Source organism: Juglans regia, chromosome 14 (assembly GCF_001411555.2).
Source record: "Juglans regia cultivar Chandler chromosome 14, Walnut 2.0, whole genome shotgun sequence".
In the NCBI taxonomy this organism is placed as follows: Eukaryota; Viridiplantae; Streptophyta; class Magnoliopsida; order Fagales; family Juglandaceae; genus Juglans; species Juglans regia.
Genome location: NC_049914.1, coordinates 19,372,590 through 19,391,244, shown reverse-complemented (window position 1 = coordinate 19,391,244; position 18,655 = coordinate 19,372,590). Strand labels below are relative to the sequence as shown.

Here is an 18,655-nt window from a genome sequence, read left to right as displayed (position 1 = left end):
AAACTTCATACTCTTGTTCTCCAGTTGAACCATTAAAATTATCTGAAAAATATTGTGGAGATAAGGGATAAGTTATTAACAACTCAGTAAGTAGAGAACATATATTAGTATGCAAACATGAGTGTTTACAAAGTTCAGAATACATAACAAAACATTTTTTATTTTCAGAATGAAGAGTCAGAATATGCTATAAAAAATATCAGAGCGAATGTTCAAAAATATTCATAATCAAAATCTCTTTGGCATGGCATAAACTGAAACATCACATCTTATCTTATTATATAAGAACAAAGACTATATTTAACTCCAGTGGTAGGATTGTGCAAACCCCGATGGCCAACCAAGCATAAATAGAATGTGAATCTTCCAAAGTACTTTGGCATAACATATCTGATTCATTGTCATCCTCATCAGATCAGAGTATCATATCAGAACATATGCCATGTTTAACTCCCGTGGTAGGGTTGTGCATCTGTGGATAACCGAATAGATGCATATAAGAACTGAAACAGAGTACCACTATTCTTTCCCGTGGTAGAGCCATATTATATCAGAACAGAAGCCATGTAAAACTCTCGTGGTAGGGTCTCTAACTGAACGGAACAGAAACATAATCAGATAGTCATGCCAAAGGTTTTTCAGATGTCACATCTTATCAAAATAGAGTAATGAACAGAATCAGAACATAACAGAATCAGATCACAAAAATATAAGTTATGCACAAATTTTCATATTCTTCATATTCACTCTTTTTGCATAGTTCAGAAATAGAATATAACAAATAAGGTTAGGTCTACACCAGTCATGACAGAAAATACTTTCTTCTTATACAAAATGTTATGAGTAATGCAGAACAAATAATTAAGGTTGTTTCAAAATTTCTTTTCATAACAAAACATGCATATTTTTCAAAAATCAACCTCAGCCCATTTAATTTTTTTGCAAAGTCTAGCATAGAAACCCCGCTTACCTGAACTTCTTAACTTTATGAATTTCTCTGCAACAGTGCCAAACAAAAATCAATCGTCACCTATAAGATTGTCACGTAATGTCCATAAATTTCCAATCGAACACGTATCCTGATATTTAAACTTGAAATGCTAAAAATCGTCTTATTTTAATTCCTCAAAACTTAAAATTCTCATAATCCTAAAATGCCACCATTTTCCAAATCCATCATTATCCACTTAATATACTTAATCTAATTTCAACACAAACTCCAGTCCATTTAAGAAATCGAACCTAATCCACTTAAAATAATGAAAAGTCATTGTAATAAAATATTACCGGGCCAAAAATAATTTAGAACCCGAGCCCGACTCTAAAATATTTAACTTTAAAATAACTTAACCTAGCACGTTCAAAATAAATAGGGGCCTAGTAGAAAACAAGCCCATGTGGCCCAAAGTAAAGACAACCAACTTTTAAAACCTTGTTTTACAACTAAGAGGGCACAATTGTAATTTTATAAAAAAAATAAATACTTCATGCTAAGCTTTATGGAAAAGAAAGTTAGAAACCGTTTCTATTTTTGAAAACGAAGAAAACACGGGGGAATGATGCGACTGAGAAATAATATTAAATAAAAGTCTGACATAAAAACACTAAATAGTTTGCTTCATCTAAGCATGATCCCGCCTGCTCGTGCTCATCATCATCCTCACCTGGGTGGTTAAAACATGAAATAAAACTACGACGAGTAGAAGATTCAATAAGAAATCCATCATACGTAAATATAATAAAGATAAGGTTTTCATAAAAGAGTTCATGCTAGAAAAAAATTAAATCATTACATTTCACACTTATACTTATGACATGAATGACTTGTATTGAATTATGTTACTGATCAACGCACTTAACAATGTGTACAAGGTTGTGCACAGGCCCCACATCTTGTGGTCACAAGGAGAACCGTTAATAGTAGTCTGGCATAATATGGTGGACCACACTTGAGTCTATGGTTGCACACAAACCCATGAAACGCATTGATACCATGCATTTGAATGACTATCTTATTAAACTGATATTATCTTATCGTACATTTGATCTTAAAGCTTACATGTCGTATGCAACGTGCGATTCATGACATACATAATACGTATATAATTATAAAATGTTGAATTAAACATGATGTGGAATTAACATGATCATGTACTATGATAAATGATATATTTTCATAAATCATGGCATGCGTAGTATATCAAAATTGGCTAACAAAGAACTTGCTACAATGATAATCTATCTTGCTAATATGTGTTAATCTTAAGTTTATGATCAAATTATTTACTTTGTAATGCTAATTTCAAAATCTCGTCTTGTAGTTCACTACCTAAACAAAATACCATGTCACTATCTTTCTAGAAAAATGTGCCATAATTTATAATTAACTTAATAAATATTATGAAGAATAATTTAATAATTATTGTATTATATATTATTATCATATAATTATTCTGTAACATATCTTCACTTTCAAATTATAACTTAGTAAAGTAATTAGGCTTTATACAGTCTGTTAAAATAAGTCGCGAAAATCTTAATTCATAAAATAGTTTTAAATTTTCTTATGATTAACATAATTATTCAATTATATCATAAATCTAATAAATACTAATATCATTTAAATATTCTTAACATATTTATTTATTTCAAATTTAAAACTTTAATAGTATACTCGTATCAAAATCGATTACGGTAAATAGTGGAAATTCATTCCATACAATAGGCTTATCGAATTAAAGTGTTCAAAATAAAAATTAAATACTTACTATTTACTACTGAAATTCAATTGTAAAAGAATTAATACTAAATAATATAATTTAAATCCTTAATTACTCTTTGTAAAAAAAAATAAAGTTTCTGTAAAATAAAATTTCTAAGCTAACATGAAGTAAACTAAACCCAAGTTAAAATAGTTTCTGTAACAATTAAATCGAGCCCAACACGAGAGTCAAGCCCATCATAAAGGAGCATACTTTGTCCTGCTTACAACTGAGGATAGAAATGTAATTACAATTAAAGGTCTACCCTTTTATAAAACAATAGGGTTAGGAGACAATTAAGGCTCCTTTTCATCTTAAGAGCATAGAAATGAGCGAGAAAAGGAGTGGGCGGTAGAGACTTACCCTAGGAAAACAAAGGACACCGTGCGATGGTGAGTTGGTAACGGTGAAAGCTTTTGTGTAGCAGAGAAAATTCTTAGGCTTTGTTAGGCTAAGGAACGATGGAGAGAAGAGAGAGAGAGAGAGAGAGAGAGAGGGACAAGCGCGCCTGACCGAGAAATGGCAAATATGTCTTCCAGTGAAAGGTTGGTGGTTTGTAGTGGAGTTGGTGTGGCTACGTCAGAGCAGCCCATTTGTTTGACGTAATCGAGGCTTTCATTGTGGTATAGATATCTTTTGTCAACATGGAAAGAGGTGCCGTTTACGTGGGCTGTGGTGCGGAGGAGATAGGTGGTGTAGTACTGGGCTGTCTTTGACTGCTGTGGCGTGGGGGAGAGGAGTGTGACGATGCTTTGTTTTGATAGGTGTAAAATAGAGACTTGCTCATTTGTTTGCTCTGTGCAATGGTGGTTGTTGCCATGGTTTGTAGTGGTGGAGGGAGGTTTGCTGCGTGCTAGACGTGGGCGTGAGGCTGTTGAATGACGGGGCTCTTTGGTTTTCATTGGACTAGTTTCCACATTATAACACATGCTAGAATGAGAGAAGGAGGCAGTCGACAGACGTGTGTGAGTTTGGATTCTTACGGCTACATATATACTGCTTCTGGAAAACCTAGGGAAAAAGAAGGTTAAGCGGCAAGGAGATGAATGTGCATATATATGGCAACCCTAGATGCAAGGAGAACGTGAGTTTGGTGGTTTGCTGCGAGGAGATATATAGAGGGCTTCACGTTTCAACATGGATTTACAATGCAATTGGAGTCGATTAGTTGAAGGATCACTCGAGGAGAGAGAGAGAGTGGCAAAACCTTAAAATTACTTAAAGTACAATAATGTTAGGGGGACCGATGATGGTGCCCTGCATTATACCGACAAATGCAAATATACTTTTTTCTTTATTTTATTTTTCTTTTAATTATTTTTAAATATTAAAAAAATAAATTCACTAATAGTCAATTTCTTAACCATTAAATAAAAAAAAAAATACAATCGGTCGATTTTGTCAACAAGCTTTCTCGATCTTCGTAGCATTTTTCTTACTTAAAACACATTTATCGTATAAATAATTTAAATTAATAATACTAATAAAAATCATGATAACCTGAATTAAACTTACAAATTCTATTAATAAAATTTGACAAAATTCATAATAGTAATATATTAACGATAAAATCTTTTTTATAATATTTTAAAATTAAATTAAATAAACAAAACTTATTATATGGCTGAATTTAGATTCAGGTTGTTACTGCATGCCTCAAAAGATGGAGGTGAGGAGATTGTCCCTCCGTGAATGAATGTAGAAGTGCGTAACTCGTGTTTGGTGAGGAATATCCGTGGAGTGCGAAAATATATAATATTGTATACATTGTAATTTGTATAGTAGTTAAAGGATGTTATAAATCCCAATTACCTGTAGAGGGGCTGAATTGGTATTTTATTTCAACACAATGAGATTTACAAATTAAAAAAACGAAGCTAAATATTACCGAAGAATTAAAAATAAATATAAGAATAATTTAAAGAAGAAAATAAATAGCACGAAATTATTGTTCAAGAATTAGAAACTCATTTGAATAACTTTTTCAAAATCTAAAACCATTTATAGTAATTCCATGCACCACCTATAAATCTATTATCACTACAACAAATTAGCCTTTTTCCCATGAGTGATTTTGTCGCAATTAGTCTATATTTTTTGTCTAAAATAATTTTTTCCCGCCATTTTAAGTCATAGCTGACTCTTCAGAAATGTGCAGCAACTTATAGTACTTAAAATTACGAGTGAAATATATATCAGAAATACTCTTTTTCCGGCAATTCTTTTCCTCGCAAAAATGGAAACTTTCATCGCAAAAAGTATGCTAACCATGGTTAACTGGGGTTGGAAATACTTATATGCCACAGTGGAATTCGCGGGAAATATGCATTTGCGACCAAAACAATATTTCCAACGATTTACGATTGCCGGAAATATTCTTTTATGAAATAAAAAAAATACTAGTAAAACAATATCAAGACCTTATACCTAAAATACAAAAAATGTGAATAATATATTACCATTACACTAATATTGGTAATAATATATTATACACTTAAGTAGAGCTGAAAGCAAAAGAATCCCAAAGTAAAACTAGAAAAGCTTAACACTGCAGAAAAGTAAAACTAGAAAAGTTTAGAACTACATTTTACCACATTGACTAAGTACACGTGGAAATCTCTAGGCTTACAAATAAGAGACGACAAAAAACTGAAAAAAAAAACTACTCTAACACAATTTAGATTAATGAAGTACTTTGATTACCGGGTTGGCCCACCTTGATCCCTCTCATATTCCCACTTTGATTGCAAGTTTGTTTCTGTGTACACAACATCATGTCATCATATTCAACTAATCGTTCATAATATATACATATTCAACTAGCACAACCAGAGCACACTCTTCACATATGCAATTTTTAACATAGAATTAAAGAGAAACGAACACAAGCTGTTTGACACAATGTCTCACAAAGCGTGAGAGCATATTGAGAGTCTTTCATTATATATAATTACCGTACATATGTGTGAATTTAGAAATTATAGAGTAATGTTACAAATGAGGAAGAATAGGAAAGTAGATGAGTTTCCATCTTTGTATTTAGCCGTTGGGTATCTTTGTTTCCATGTGTGGTTTTGTAGCTGTTGGGTGACTTGTGTATGGCTGGGTTTACATGTGTGGCTGGGTTTCCATGTAAGGCTTAGTAGCCGTTGGTTTATGAGTATTTTCAATAGTCCCCCGCAAACTGTGCCGAGATAGAAGGCCAAGTTTGGTGCGTAAAGGATAAAGCGCAGGACGTCCAAGAGGCTTGGTGAAAATATCGGCAAGTTGAGAAGAGGCCGGAATGTGCCGGGTATGAAGAAGACCAAGAGCAACACGTTCTCTTACATAGTGATAATCAATCTCGATATGCTTGCTTCGGGCATGGAAAACTGGATTGGCAGTCATATGTAGAGCACTGAGATTATCACAGAACAAAATAGGTGCCGCTGGAAGTGTAACACCAAGATCACGTAATAGAAATGAAATCCAAGTAATTTCTGCAGTGGTGCTCGCCATGGCTCGATATTCTGCTTCAGAGCTAGATCGGGATACGGTATTTTGTTTCTTGGCAGACCAGGAAATGCAGTTACTGCCTAGAAAAATGCAGTAGCCTGTGGTGGAGCGACGAGTAAGAGAACAACCTGCCCAATCTGCGTTAGAAAATGCATAGAGATTAAGTGTAGAATGTGAGTTAAAATGAATACCAATTTCAAGAGTACCGTGCAAATAGCGAATGATGCGTTTTACCATTTTGTAATGAGCCATAGTGGGAGAGTGCAAAAATTGGGATACAAAATTAACACTAAAGGCTAAGTCAGGGCGAGTAAGGGTGAGATATTGAAGTGCTCCAACAATACTCCGATAGTGACCCGGATCTGGAAAAGGGACATCACTTGTGAGTCCTTTAGTTTTGGGCATCATAGGTGTGCCCATAGGTTTACAATCTTTCATCTGAGCACGATCCAATATCTCTAGCGCATACTTAGCCTGAGATAGTGTAAGGCCATCTGAGTTGCGAGTTACTTGAATTCCCAAAAAATAATGCAAAGGACCAAGATCTTTCATAGCAAATTGTTCCCCAAGAGCATGAATGAAAGTAGTGAGGTGAGTGGGGTCAGAACCCATGAGAATTATATCATCAACATAAAGTAATAAATAAATTGTGCTTATAGAGGAATTATAAATAAATAATGAAGGGTCAGCGGAACTACAAGTAAAACCATAAGCAGTTAAAAAATTACTAAATTTATCAAACCAAGCACGAGGTGCTTGTTTTAACCCATATAATGCTTTATTTAATTTGCACACATGAGAAGAAAGAGTTGGATGGATAAAACCTGGAGGTTGTTCCATAAATACGTCATCTTGAAGGTCACCATGGAGAAAAGCATTCTTGACATCGAGTTGACGAATGTCCCAATTATGGACAAGAGCAAGGCTGAGGACGATCCGTATGGTGCATGGTTTTATGACTGGAGAGAAAGTCTCGGTGTAGTTGATACCATCAATTTGGTGGAATCCCTTGGCAACAAGACGAGCTTTAAGTCGATCTAAGGTACCATCTGCCTTGATTTTTGTTTTGAAGACCCACTTGCATCCAATAACATTCATTTGAGGTTGATGAGGTACAAGAGTCCAAGTGTTGTTCTGATGAAGAGCTTGAATTTCTTCTTGCATTGCTTTGGTCCAACCTGCATGGTTAAGAACGGAACGGATTGTCTTGGGTTCCTTGGGAAGTTCGATTAGGGAATGATAGTGAGCATACTTGGGATTAGGTTTGCAGATCCCAAGTTGAGATCAAGTGACCATGGTGGGATGAGGAGGTTGTATGGTGGGTGGATCACTATTTGGTGGAGGAGGGTTGGGTGTTTGAATGAGGGGTGATTCTTGCAGAAGCGGCAAAGACGGCAAAGGAATGTGATCAATCTCATGTTGTGTGGGGATAGGCGGTGAAGGAGGTGCCTGCATAGAGGAAACACTAGAACCATCCAAGGGATTAGAAGGTAAATTGTTAGGGGAATGCCAATCAATAAAGGTAGATAAAACTTGATCACCAGGGGAGGGAAGATGAAGATTTCCAGGTTGTTTATAAGGAAAAGAGGACTCGTAAAAAACAACATGTCGAGAAATAAAGGTTCGATGAGATGTAGGATGATAACATTTATAACCTTGATGTTTGTCACTATAACCCATAAAAATACAAGGAAGTGTTTTGGGTTCAAACTTGTTTTGTTTAGTATCCCAAGTATAGGGATAGCATTTTGAGCCAAAAATCCTAAGGGAGGTATAATCCGGGTAGTGACCATAGAGAAGAAAAAAAGGAGATTGAAGTTCTAAAGTAGAAGAAGGGAGCCGATTTATTAAGAAAACAGCAGTTGAAAAAGCTTCGACCCAAAAACGTTTAGGAACGCCACTTTGAAAAAGTAAGGTCATACCAAGTTCACGAATTGTACGATGTCGTCGTTCTACCGAGCCATTTTGCTCGGGAGTGTGAGGACATGAATATTGATGAAAAATTCCTTGGTTTTGAAAATGCAAATTTAGTGGATAGCTAGTGAATTCGCCACCGCCATCGGTTTGAAAAACTTTAATTTTTTTGTTGAATTGTCTTTCAATTAATTTTTCAAATAAGAGAAATGCATTAAAAAAATCAGATTTCTTTCGTAAAGGAATAAACCACATATATTTGGTGAAGGCGTCAACAAAACAAGCATAATATTGAAATTTACCAACAGATAAAACTGGAGCAGGTCCCCATAAATCACAATAAATTTTATCAAACATATTGAAGTCATTATGCGAAGATTGAAAAAAAGTAAGTTTGCTCATTTTTCCTAGTTGACAACTCTCACAAATAGAGTTGGTTTTAGTTTTTCCAATAACTGAAATAAGACCTTTAGACCGTAAAACTTGGAGAGTGGAAGCTTGAGGATGTCCCAACCGTTGATGCCACACTTCTTCAGAAACTGTACGAAAGCGATTTGAGAAGTGTGCTTCAAAGGGTGGGGACAACACATATAAATTACCCTTCCGTCGGCCGTTCAGTAAAATGCGGTTGGTCGCCCTTTCCTTAATAGAAAAACCAACACCATAAAATTCACAGTTATAAGGATAATCAGAAGTTAATTGACTAATTGATAATAAATTTTTTGCCAAGTCAGGAACAAGTAAAACATCTTTTAATTTGATACACGAGTTACCAGATTTAATAAAAGTGTCACCAAGGTGTGTAATTGTGTGAAGACTACCATCACCAATGAGTACAACATTATTACCAAGATATTGAAGAAGATTAGAAAGCATACCTGAATTACCTGTCATATGGGCAGAGGCACCTGTATCAGCTGTCCACTCGGTATCATGAATATTATTTTCGAGGGTCATGGCAGCTAATGCTTGAGGAATATCATTGGGTTGAACAGCATGATCGAACCGGTGCCAACATTTAATTGCGGTATGCCCTTGCTTCCCGCATATTTGACAAGTCGGAATACGATTATTTTCTTTGATATTTTCATGGACCGTTCCAGAATGTGGTCCGTGATTTTTGGGCCCACTATGGTGACTGTGTTGATGGCCTGGACGTGCCACTTGCGTGGCTTGGGAAAAGCCACGTCCACGGGAGGACCACGGTCTCCCTTTGTTTTTGCCGTGACCCGTAGCATGACCATAGAAGGCAGTGTGTTGCGCGTTGTAATTCTCGTGCAACTGGCTCCTCGTTTCAAAGCCCTGCAGCAGCGGCACTACCTCTGAATAGGAAGGCATCGGTGGCTTGAGCATGGTGGTGGTAAAGGGCTCATATTTGGGGCCGAGTCCATTGAGGAGAGCAAACACCTTGAGTTTATCACTCACGGGTCGTCCGATTGCTGCAAGATTATCACAAATAGACTTAAAATTTTTGAGATGTACCTGAAGAGAAACCGAGTCCTCCTTGCGCATGTAGGTTAATTGCTGAGTGAGTTGAAACTCCCTTTCTTGGGAATCCTGGGCATAGGCTTCTTGAAGAGCATGCCACACTTGATAGGAGCTGTCGAGGCCAACAACGAGACCGAGGGACTCCTCGGACAGAGTACCGATGATCCATCCACGAAGCAACCTGTCTTCCTTCCACCATTTGAGGTAAGTAGAGCTAATTTGAGGTTGTGTGGTATTTGTTGGGTCATCGTTGGGCTCATATTGGGGTGGAGAAACAGAGTCCGTGAGGTGAGGCATGAGGTCTTGGCTCTCAGCCAAGGCCACGACCTGTTCTCTCCATAAGGGATAATTTCCCTGGTTCAAACGGAGAGTGAAAAAATTGTTCACTGAGAGGGAAAGGGCTGCCATGGGAGTAAGACTCTCTTGCTCTCACAAGGCTCTAGATACCATAAAGAGAAACGAACACAAGCTGTTTGACACAATGTCTCACAAAGCGTGAGAGCATATTGAGAGCCTTTCACTATATATAATTACCGTACATATGTGTGAATTTAGAAACTATAGAGTAACGTTACAAATGAGGAAGAATAGGAAAGTAGATGAGTTTCCATCTTTGTATTTAGCCGTTGGGTATCTTTGTTTCCATGTGTGGTTTTGTAGCCGTTGGGTGACTTGTGTATGGCTGGGTTTCCATGTGTGGCTGGGTTTCCATGTAAGGCTTAGTAGTCGTTGGTTTCTGAGTATTTTCAATAAGAATAGCTTATCAAAAGTTGGGAACTGCATTTGAAAACATATTTTTTTTTATAAGTAAAATAAGACTTTATTAAATCACCAAAGTAACAAGATACAAAGAAAATGCCCTATTTATGTAGGCATGTTGGAAACTAGGAATTCATGAAGGTCCATGCCATTTAAGTCTACAGCAATGACCCAAGTACAAAGAGTTCTAAAAAATAACAATTTTAGCTCCTCCACATATCTCTCTTTGTCTTCAAAAGTCTTCTCATTTCGTTCCTGCCATAAACACCACATAATACAGATAGAGATCATCTTCCACACTGCTTTAATCTGTCTCACCCCACGGATAGAATTCCAGCATGCCAATACATCCAAAACTGTTTCCGGCATAACCCACGCCATATCCATCCTTTTAAACACCTCGTCTCAAATAGTCTTGGCTATCTCACAGTGTAAAAGTTGATGATTTACCGACTCACCCCCGCTTTTGCACATGCAACTGATGAAATTCATGGGCCTAACTCATCTCATAAAACCGGTTGTACAAGAGAGGATTGCTCATTGCTTATAAACATACCCAAGACCTTGTCCACAGCCAATGTGTGATTATTCCTCAACACCCTCCCTCACGTGCAGGCCAGTATTTTTCTGGTCCTTGTCACGGGATAAGTAGTGTGGGCCCCCATTCGTCCTGTGGCAGGCTCTGATACCATGATGAAATTCATGGGCCTAACTCATCTCATAAAACCGGTTGTACAAGAGAGGATTGCTCATTGCTTATAAACATACCCAAGACCTTGTCCACAGCCAATGTGGGATTATTCCTCAACAGCAACACCAATCTGCAATAATTATCCTCCTCTTTCTTAGATTATCCGTAGTGAGGATCTTACCCAAAGACGCTGTCCACACAAAGAAAAAGGCTTTGGGAGGAGCCTTATGACGCCAAAGCTTTCTCCAAGGAAACTGTATCTCTGGAATTTGTGTGAGCACCTTATAGAAAGAGCGAGTAGAGAATACCCATTTCCCTGCAGGATGCCACCACAACTCATCTTCCTGCTGAATATTCGGTCGAACAGAATATAAGAGACTATAAAATTCTACAAAACTTTCCATCTCCCAATCCTGTGCCGCCCGGTTGAAATTGATGTTCCAGTGAATGTTCCTACCTGAGACTGAGACTTCCATAACCTCCGCCACTGTGGCATCTTTATTGCTTGCAATCAAGAAAAGAGACGGAAACAGATCTAGTAGAACACTGGTACTACACCATGCATCCTTCCAAAATCTGATCTTGACATCTGTCCCCAAGTGCAATCTAGTGTATCGATGGAAAACCTCCCATCCTCTTCTAATGTGTTTCCATAACCCCTTACCCGCTGTTCCTCTAACTTCTCTGGTACACCACCCCTCCCCTAGATCACCATATTTGCTTTCGATCACAGTCTTCCATAAAGCCTCTGGTTCCTTGGTATATCTCCACAACCATTTGCCAAGTAAAACTCGATTAAAAACTCTCAAATTTCTGACACCCAAACCGCCAATGGAGATAGGCCGACATACCATCTCCCACTTAACTAAGTGGAATTTAAACTCATCTCCCAAGCCCCCCCACATAAAGTCTCTCTGTAACTTCTCAAGTCGACCCGCCACACTTGCCGGTAAAGGGAATAAGGATAAAAAGTAGGTGGGTAGGTTGGAAAGTGTACTTTTGATTAATGTAGTCCGACCCCCTTTCGACAAATACATTCTCTTCTACCCTTCTAATCTCCTCTCTACTTTTTCAATCACTGTATCCCATATCATACGAGACTTCAGTGCTATACCCAACGGCAATCCCAAATAAGTCATAGGTAGAGATGCAATTTTACACCCCAGAATGCCCGTCAGATCCCTTATATCTTGAACTTCTTCAATCAGTACCAACTCAGATTTATCATAATTCACTTTCAAGCCAGATACTGCTTCAAAACACAGCAGCAGTGCCTTCACAGCCCTCAACTGAGTGTGATCAGCCTCACACATGATAAGCATATCATCTGCAAACAACAAATGAGAAATAGTTGTAATACCCCTACTCGGTGATCCAATCTGGAAACCACTGATGGAACCATTAGTCACTAAAGCTGAGATCATCCTACTCAATGCCTCCATAACAATGACAAAAAGTAACGGAGACAACAGATCCCCTTGTCTCAAGCCACGAGAGCTTGGGAAGAAACCCTCTGGGCTACCATTAATCAACACCGAGAACCGTACCGTAGAAATACACCATCTGATTCATGACCTCCACCTCTCACCAAACCCACACCTACCCAGTAAATAAAGAAGGAAATCCCAATTAACATGATCATACACCTTTTCCATATCTAATTTGCACATAATCCCTGCTTTGCCCATCTTCAATCTACTGTCGAAGCATTCATTAGCAATTAGAGTCGCATCAAGGATCTGTCTACCCTTAACAAAAGCATTCTGTGGTTTGGTAACAATCTTCCCCAATATCCCACTTAATCGATTTGCAAGCACTTTTGCAATGATCTTATAAGCACCATTCACTAAACTAATAGGCCGAAAATCTGTAATCTCAATGGCCCCTACCTTTTTAGGGATTAGTGCAAGAAAAGTAGTGTTAAGACTTTTCTCAAATTTTCCTAACAAGAAGAACTCTTGAAATACCTTCAAATGATCCGCTTTAATCACCTCCCAACACACTTGGAAAAAACCCATAGAGAAACCATTCGGTCCGGGAGCCTTATCTTTTGCCATCTTTCTTACCACTTCAAATACCTATTCCTCTTCAAAAGCCCTCTCCAATCTGGTAACATCCCCTTGTTCAATAGTGTCAAAAGCCAAACCATCTAAAGTAGGCCTCCAACCCACCTCCTCCATGAGAAGCTTTTTAAAGAAAGATTGCACTGACACAAGCATACAAATTACTGATTTTTTTTCTTCTTCTCTTTTTTCTCTTTCGGTTTTATCTGTCTAATATCATTTGTGGGTGGCCAACTTTGTGTTGTGTATTTGGTTCTCATAGAATTGGATTTCTCCTTTCTTGGTTTTATGTATAGTGTAGTGATGAGATATAGAGGTAACAGAAGAACGAAAGGGAAGAGAAAAAGTCTGATGAACTGCACGTACATGAAAACAATAGTAAATGAAAAAAAATTGTACTGACACAAGCATACAAATTACTGACACAAGCAATCCCTTTTTCCATAATTAAAATAATACACTGACACATTTATTTCCTTATATATATTATTAAAAGACATACTAAAGTAAAAGAAATTTATATCCTTATATAAACAGACATAAAAGAACACAAAAGAATAAAGAAAGAAGTAAACATACTACACACGGACGGGACAACACATGGAAAAACAAGAAAGTAACTGTTTATTACTGTTCATGCTAGGGGTGGTACCCGCCCCCTACGGGGAGGGGCCACCCCTCCCCCGTCCCCTGCCCCCGCATATGCGGGGGTGGGATTTTTTTCCCCAGACCCCGCCCCCGCATGGGCGGGGGTGGGGTCCCCCGTCCGCACCCCCGCATATGGTACTTTGCCTTTGGCCCAGTACATTTTTCTGGGCCCTAAATGGCCCAGAATTAGTTTTTGGGCCCCTTTGGACCCAGAATTCATTTTGGGCCACTTTGGGCCCATTATTTAGATTAAAAAAATATAAATTTAAAAACAGAAAACAAATAATTTTTTTTTGATAAGTAGATATTAAGTTTTAACTATTAAATAATTAAGTAATATTCATCACTAAGGCAGTAAGACACTATGCTAAAATAAATAGTTTACAATTATACAAATTAAGAGAACTAATAAACTATTACACTATTACAAACTCTTCTAAAAAAAATAAATATTACAAATTGTATAATTAACTATTGTAGCAACATTACAATAATTGTAAATTAAGAAAATTGATTTTGGGGTGGAGCCGTAGTTGTAAGTTCACTGAGTTGTGTCGAATGTCGATTGCTGCGAGACTGAAAATCAATAAGTTAAAAATAAAAGTTAATAAGTCAAAAAACCTGAAATATTAATAAGTTAAAAATAAAACAAATTAGAATTAAAAAGTTATAAAAATGAAACAAAATTTTAAATGCAAAAAACAATTAGGAAAGAAATTATGCAAATCATGGCAATGGTGAGTTCAATACAAAAGTCATACTGCATCGGAGGTAGCCATAGACGCCGTCTCATGTATCACTATAAGTATTAAATTTGAAATCAAATTAATGAATACCAATTAAATAAAAATAAATAAATGAAAATAAGAAATTAGAATAAATACCAGATTTGGACTAATCATCACTCTCCTCCTCGACGTCGGCCTCCTCATACTCAAGAACATCCAGAACATGAATTGGAGTTCCCTTGATCAAATTCTGCGTGCAAATCAAAGCCTCCACAGTGGCAGGAACTAATGAACTCCGAAATGAATATAATACATGCCCTCCGGTGCTAAAGGCCGACTCTGAGGCTACTGTGCTAACAGGGATGGCCAAAAGTGTGTGGGCTATCTCTCCAAGGATGGGATACTTCACGGCATTCAACTTCCACCAACTTAATATATCGAAATCTCGTGAAAATGGTAGAATCTCTACTGCTAAGTATCTGTCTATCTCTAACTTAGCCTCTACAGAAGTTCAGAGGAAGGGGGTCTGCTCATACCTCTCACTCCACTCCAATCTATGCCTTTTCCCAACCTCGACTTCAGGAAACTATGAACCTGAGGCTGAGGGGGTAGATGTAGGTGCCGCAATATTACCACCCCGCAAGGTGGAAAACTCATCAAATAATCTAGTAAGGGTTTCCCGAACCCTTGCTGCAATAAGCTCTGCCCATACTTGCCCGTACGCAAGGCCCAATCCAAATATCATGCCATCCAACTTATACCTCGGGTCAAAGACGACAGCTACATATAACAAAATATTAGTCCTAGTTAAATCTCCCCAATACTTGTCGTACTTTGACCTCATAATCAATGCCATCTCTCGCAGCCTAATGTGATCACCCGCGACCATGTCATCTAATTCTTCTTTTACCCTACATATTTGCTGGTATACAACATTGGATGTAGGGTACAAAGTTCCGGATAGCCTCGTGGTGACATCGTAAAAAAGTCTCAAAAACTCTACAAAAATAGTTATAATTTTCCAATCATCAGCTATAGGTTTCCCCAATCCCCCATGATCATCAAAATATTTTACATATTGGATGTCTTCGTCACCCAATAATACAAATGCCAGCCTATATTCTTGGGCCGCCTCCAACATTAGAAATGTTAAGTTCCATCGTGTATGAATATCAGTACAAAGGCCATTCTTAGATATTAGACCTGTAGATCTCGCAGCAACCTTGAATTTCTCCAACCTTGAAGGAGAAGATCTCACCCATCTCACAGCAGTCCTAACCCGAGCAATCGAGTCATGAAGATCTCTCAAACCATCACTGACAATCAGATTCAGAATATGTGCCGTACATCTCACATGCAGACACTCACCACCCATAAGTGTCTTATTTGCCTCTCTAAGATAAGTTTTCAAATGTTCTAATGCAACATCGTTAAACGAGGCATTATCAACTGTGACTGTAACAACTCGGGTCAAACCCCACTCTTTTATTGAAGCCTCCAAGGCCTCCCAACTGTCTCACCTTTGTGATCGTTGATTTTACAAAATTTTATAATTTTCTTTTGTAATGTCCAATGGCAATCAATAAAATGCACAGTCAAAGACATATAATTAAAATTTTGGATCGATGTCCAAGTGTCAGTGGTGAGACAAACAAATTGATCCGCCAATTGACCCCTTAACTTCTCCTTTTCAATGTAAAAATACTTTTTTACATCCTTTGCCACCGTGTGGCGAGAGGGAATATTAAACCTTGGTTCCAAGTAGTGAGAATACGCTTGGAACCCTTTCCCGTCTACAATTTGAAAAGGTAGCTCGTCCATTATGACCATACGAGCTAGATGTCTTCTACACTCATCGGGATCATACTTAGTATACCCCCTCAAACTTGCACCCCCACTAGTCCCATCCGCCATTTTTTGAAGTCCAACTTCTAGCCTAGATTGGCTTTTATCTTGTAATGATCTTAATATTGGACTTTTTTTGCATTGCTCTTCTAAGTGCACCTTTAATTGTGAGGTGCCATGTTTCCTATAGTGGCATCCATAAATTTTGCCACAATGGTTACACTTGGCTTGGGGGTTACTTGAGTCACCACCCTCTAATTTGGTGAAATGACTCCAAACTATTGAAGCAGGTTTCTTGCTGGGCTTGGGGGCGGGGCAAGGTGCCGTAGGGCTAGGGGTAGGGGTATGAGTAGGAGGGGTAGGTGTAGGTGTAGGTGTAGGGGTAGGGGTGCCCTCGGCCTGAAAAGGAGAGCTCGCACTCGAATCCGCTGGAATATCCATGAACTAAAGCAAACAAGAAATCTGAAATAATAGAAAACATAACAACTATATAATGAACATAAAAGAAAAGTAGAATAACAAAAACTATCACACTATCACTTTACATTCATATATATATATATATTGTGTACTTTGGTTATAAAATGTAATAAAGTATATTAACAACAAATACACTATATGTTGTTAATAAAGTATATTAACAAATACACTATATGAGGCAAGAAAATATGGATGTTTCCTTTATTTAAGTAAGGTGGAAAAGTCCACATCCAACAAATTAAAAAATATTAACAAAGAAATGAGAAATAAAAAAATAATATTGAATTTTTGGACTCTTATCTTCTTCTTTTTTTCTTTTTCTTTTTATAAACATATCTTTTGGGATATTGAGATGTATGCTTAATTATATATAGGCAATATCTATATGTATTCTTTTTATAAACATATCTTTTGAAACAAGCTAGAAAGTCCCCAATATTTTTTTTTTTTTATAAGTAAAATAAAATTTATTAAATCACCTAAAGTATAAATTAGTTAAATCATGTAGAGCAAAAATAAGCTTTTTAATTTCCTTGTTCAGAAACTTTCATAAAATAACATCTAAAATAAAATATTACCTTTATTTTTAATATTTTATTTTTATGCATCATATATGGTTAGGGAAGAAATAAAATAACATCTAAAATCAAATATTACCTTTATTTTTATGCAATATCTAAAGAGCCTTGCTAGTTAAAATAAATTTTATAACCTATAACTTAAGTAAGAAAGTAGTAGTTGTGACACTACTATAAATTTTATATATGTATATATTACAAAATCTAAAATATTTTGTTTGCAAATTACTAGTGGGGTTATGAGTTATCGTGTCACCACTAAGTTGTATAATATATATTTTAGATTAATTTAAGTTGTATGAAACCCTAAATTAATTTAGGAGTTTCAAATATTGAAACCCCTAAATTAATTTAGGGTTTCGGATTTGAGCCCTAAATTAATTTAGGGGTTTCAATCTTTGACTAATTAATTTAGAGTTTTAGATTTGAGCCCTAAATTAATTTAGGGGTTCCAATCTGAATTAATTAGAGTCTTAGACACAATCAAATCCAATCCAATCCGAAATAATTACAGAAATGAGAAAAGAAACACAATTCACATGCATTATGTCACGAACTCATTCAAATTTCAAACCAAAACACATGCACAATCTAAGCTCCACAGCACACACAATTCACAAAAATCTCATCCTCCATCTCCGATAAACCCCATCCTTCCTCCAATCTCCATTAAAAATATAAATCACAAAAAAATAAAATAGGATAGGGTTTCTTACCTTCGGATCTTCGGTGACGGAGATGCAGAGAGAGGGACAGGATGCGCACGGCGACGTTGAAGGAGACGCTGGTAGCTGGGTGCGGTGCTAGAAACTCAGTGAGAGGGAGAGACGAGCGGAGCTGGTGGGTCACTGGGAGGCACCGAGGCAGAGACAGAGAGAAGTGAGAGTTTGAGAGTGAGCGAGGGAGGGAATCGGGGAGGGGGGGGGATTTCATTTCTAATTAACCCAGGCATGAAACGACGTCGTTTCATGCCTGGGTTTAAAAAAAAAAAAAACCTATGCATGAAACGACGTCGTTTCATGCGTAGTTTTATATATATATATGAACAATACTTATGTGGGGCGGGGCTGGGTATTTGCGAGGCGGGTGTCACCCCCATCCCGCACCGGCACCCGCACCCGCCCCCAAATAGAGCGCCAGATGTGCGACAGGTGACCCCGCCCTCACATCTGGCGGATGGGGTGGTCCGCCTCGCCACACGGGT

The 18,655-nt window shown here is 37.4% G+C and overlaps 1 long non-coding RNA gene across 1 annotated transcript; it reads right to left on the bottom strand.

Moving 5' to 3' along the window:
- On the bottom strand, positions 1–18,253 carry LOC118344537. The gene is made up of 3 exons (XR_004798349.1): positions 18,168–18,253; positions 1,945–1,948; positions 1–10 (listed from the first exon to the last, which is right to left on the bottom strand). It is a non-coding gene; the product is annotated as an uncharacterized LOC118344537 (long non-coding RNA).
- Between the last annotated feature and the right edge of the window lie 402 nt (positions 18,254–18,655).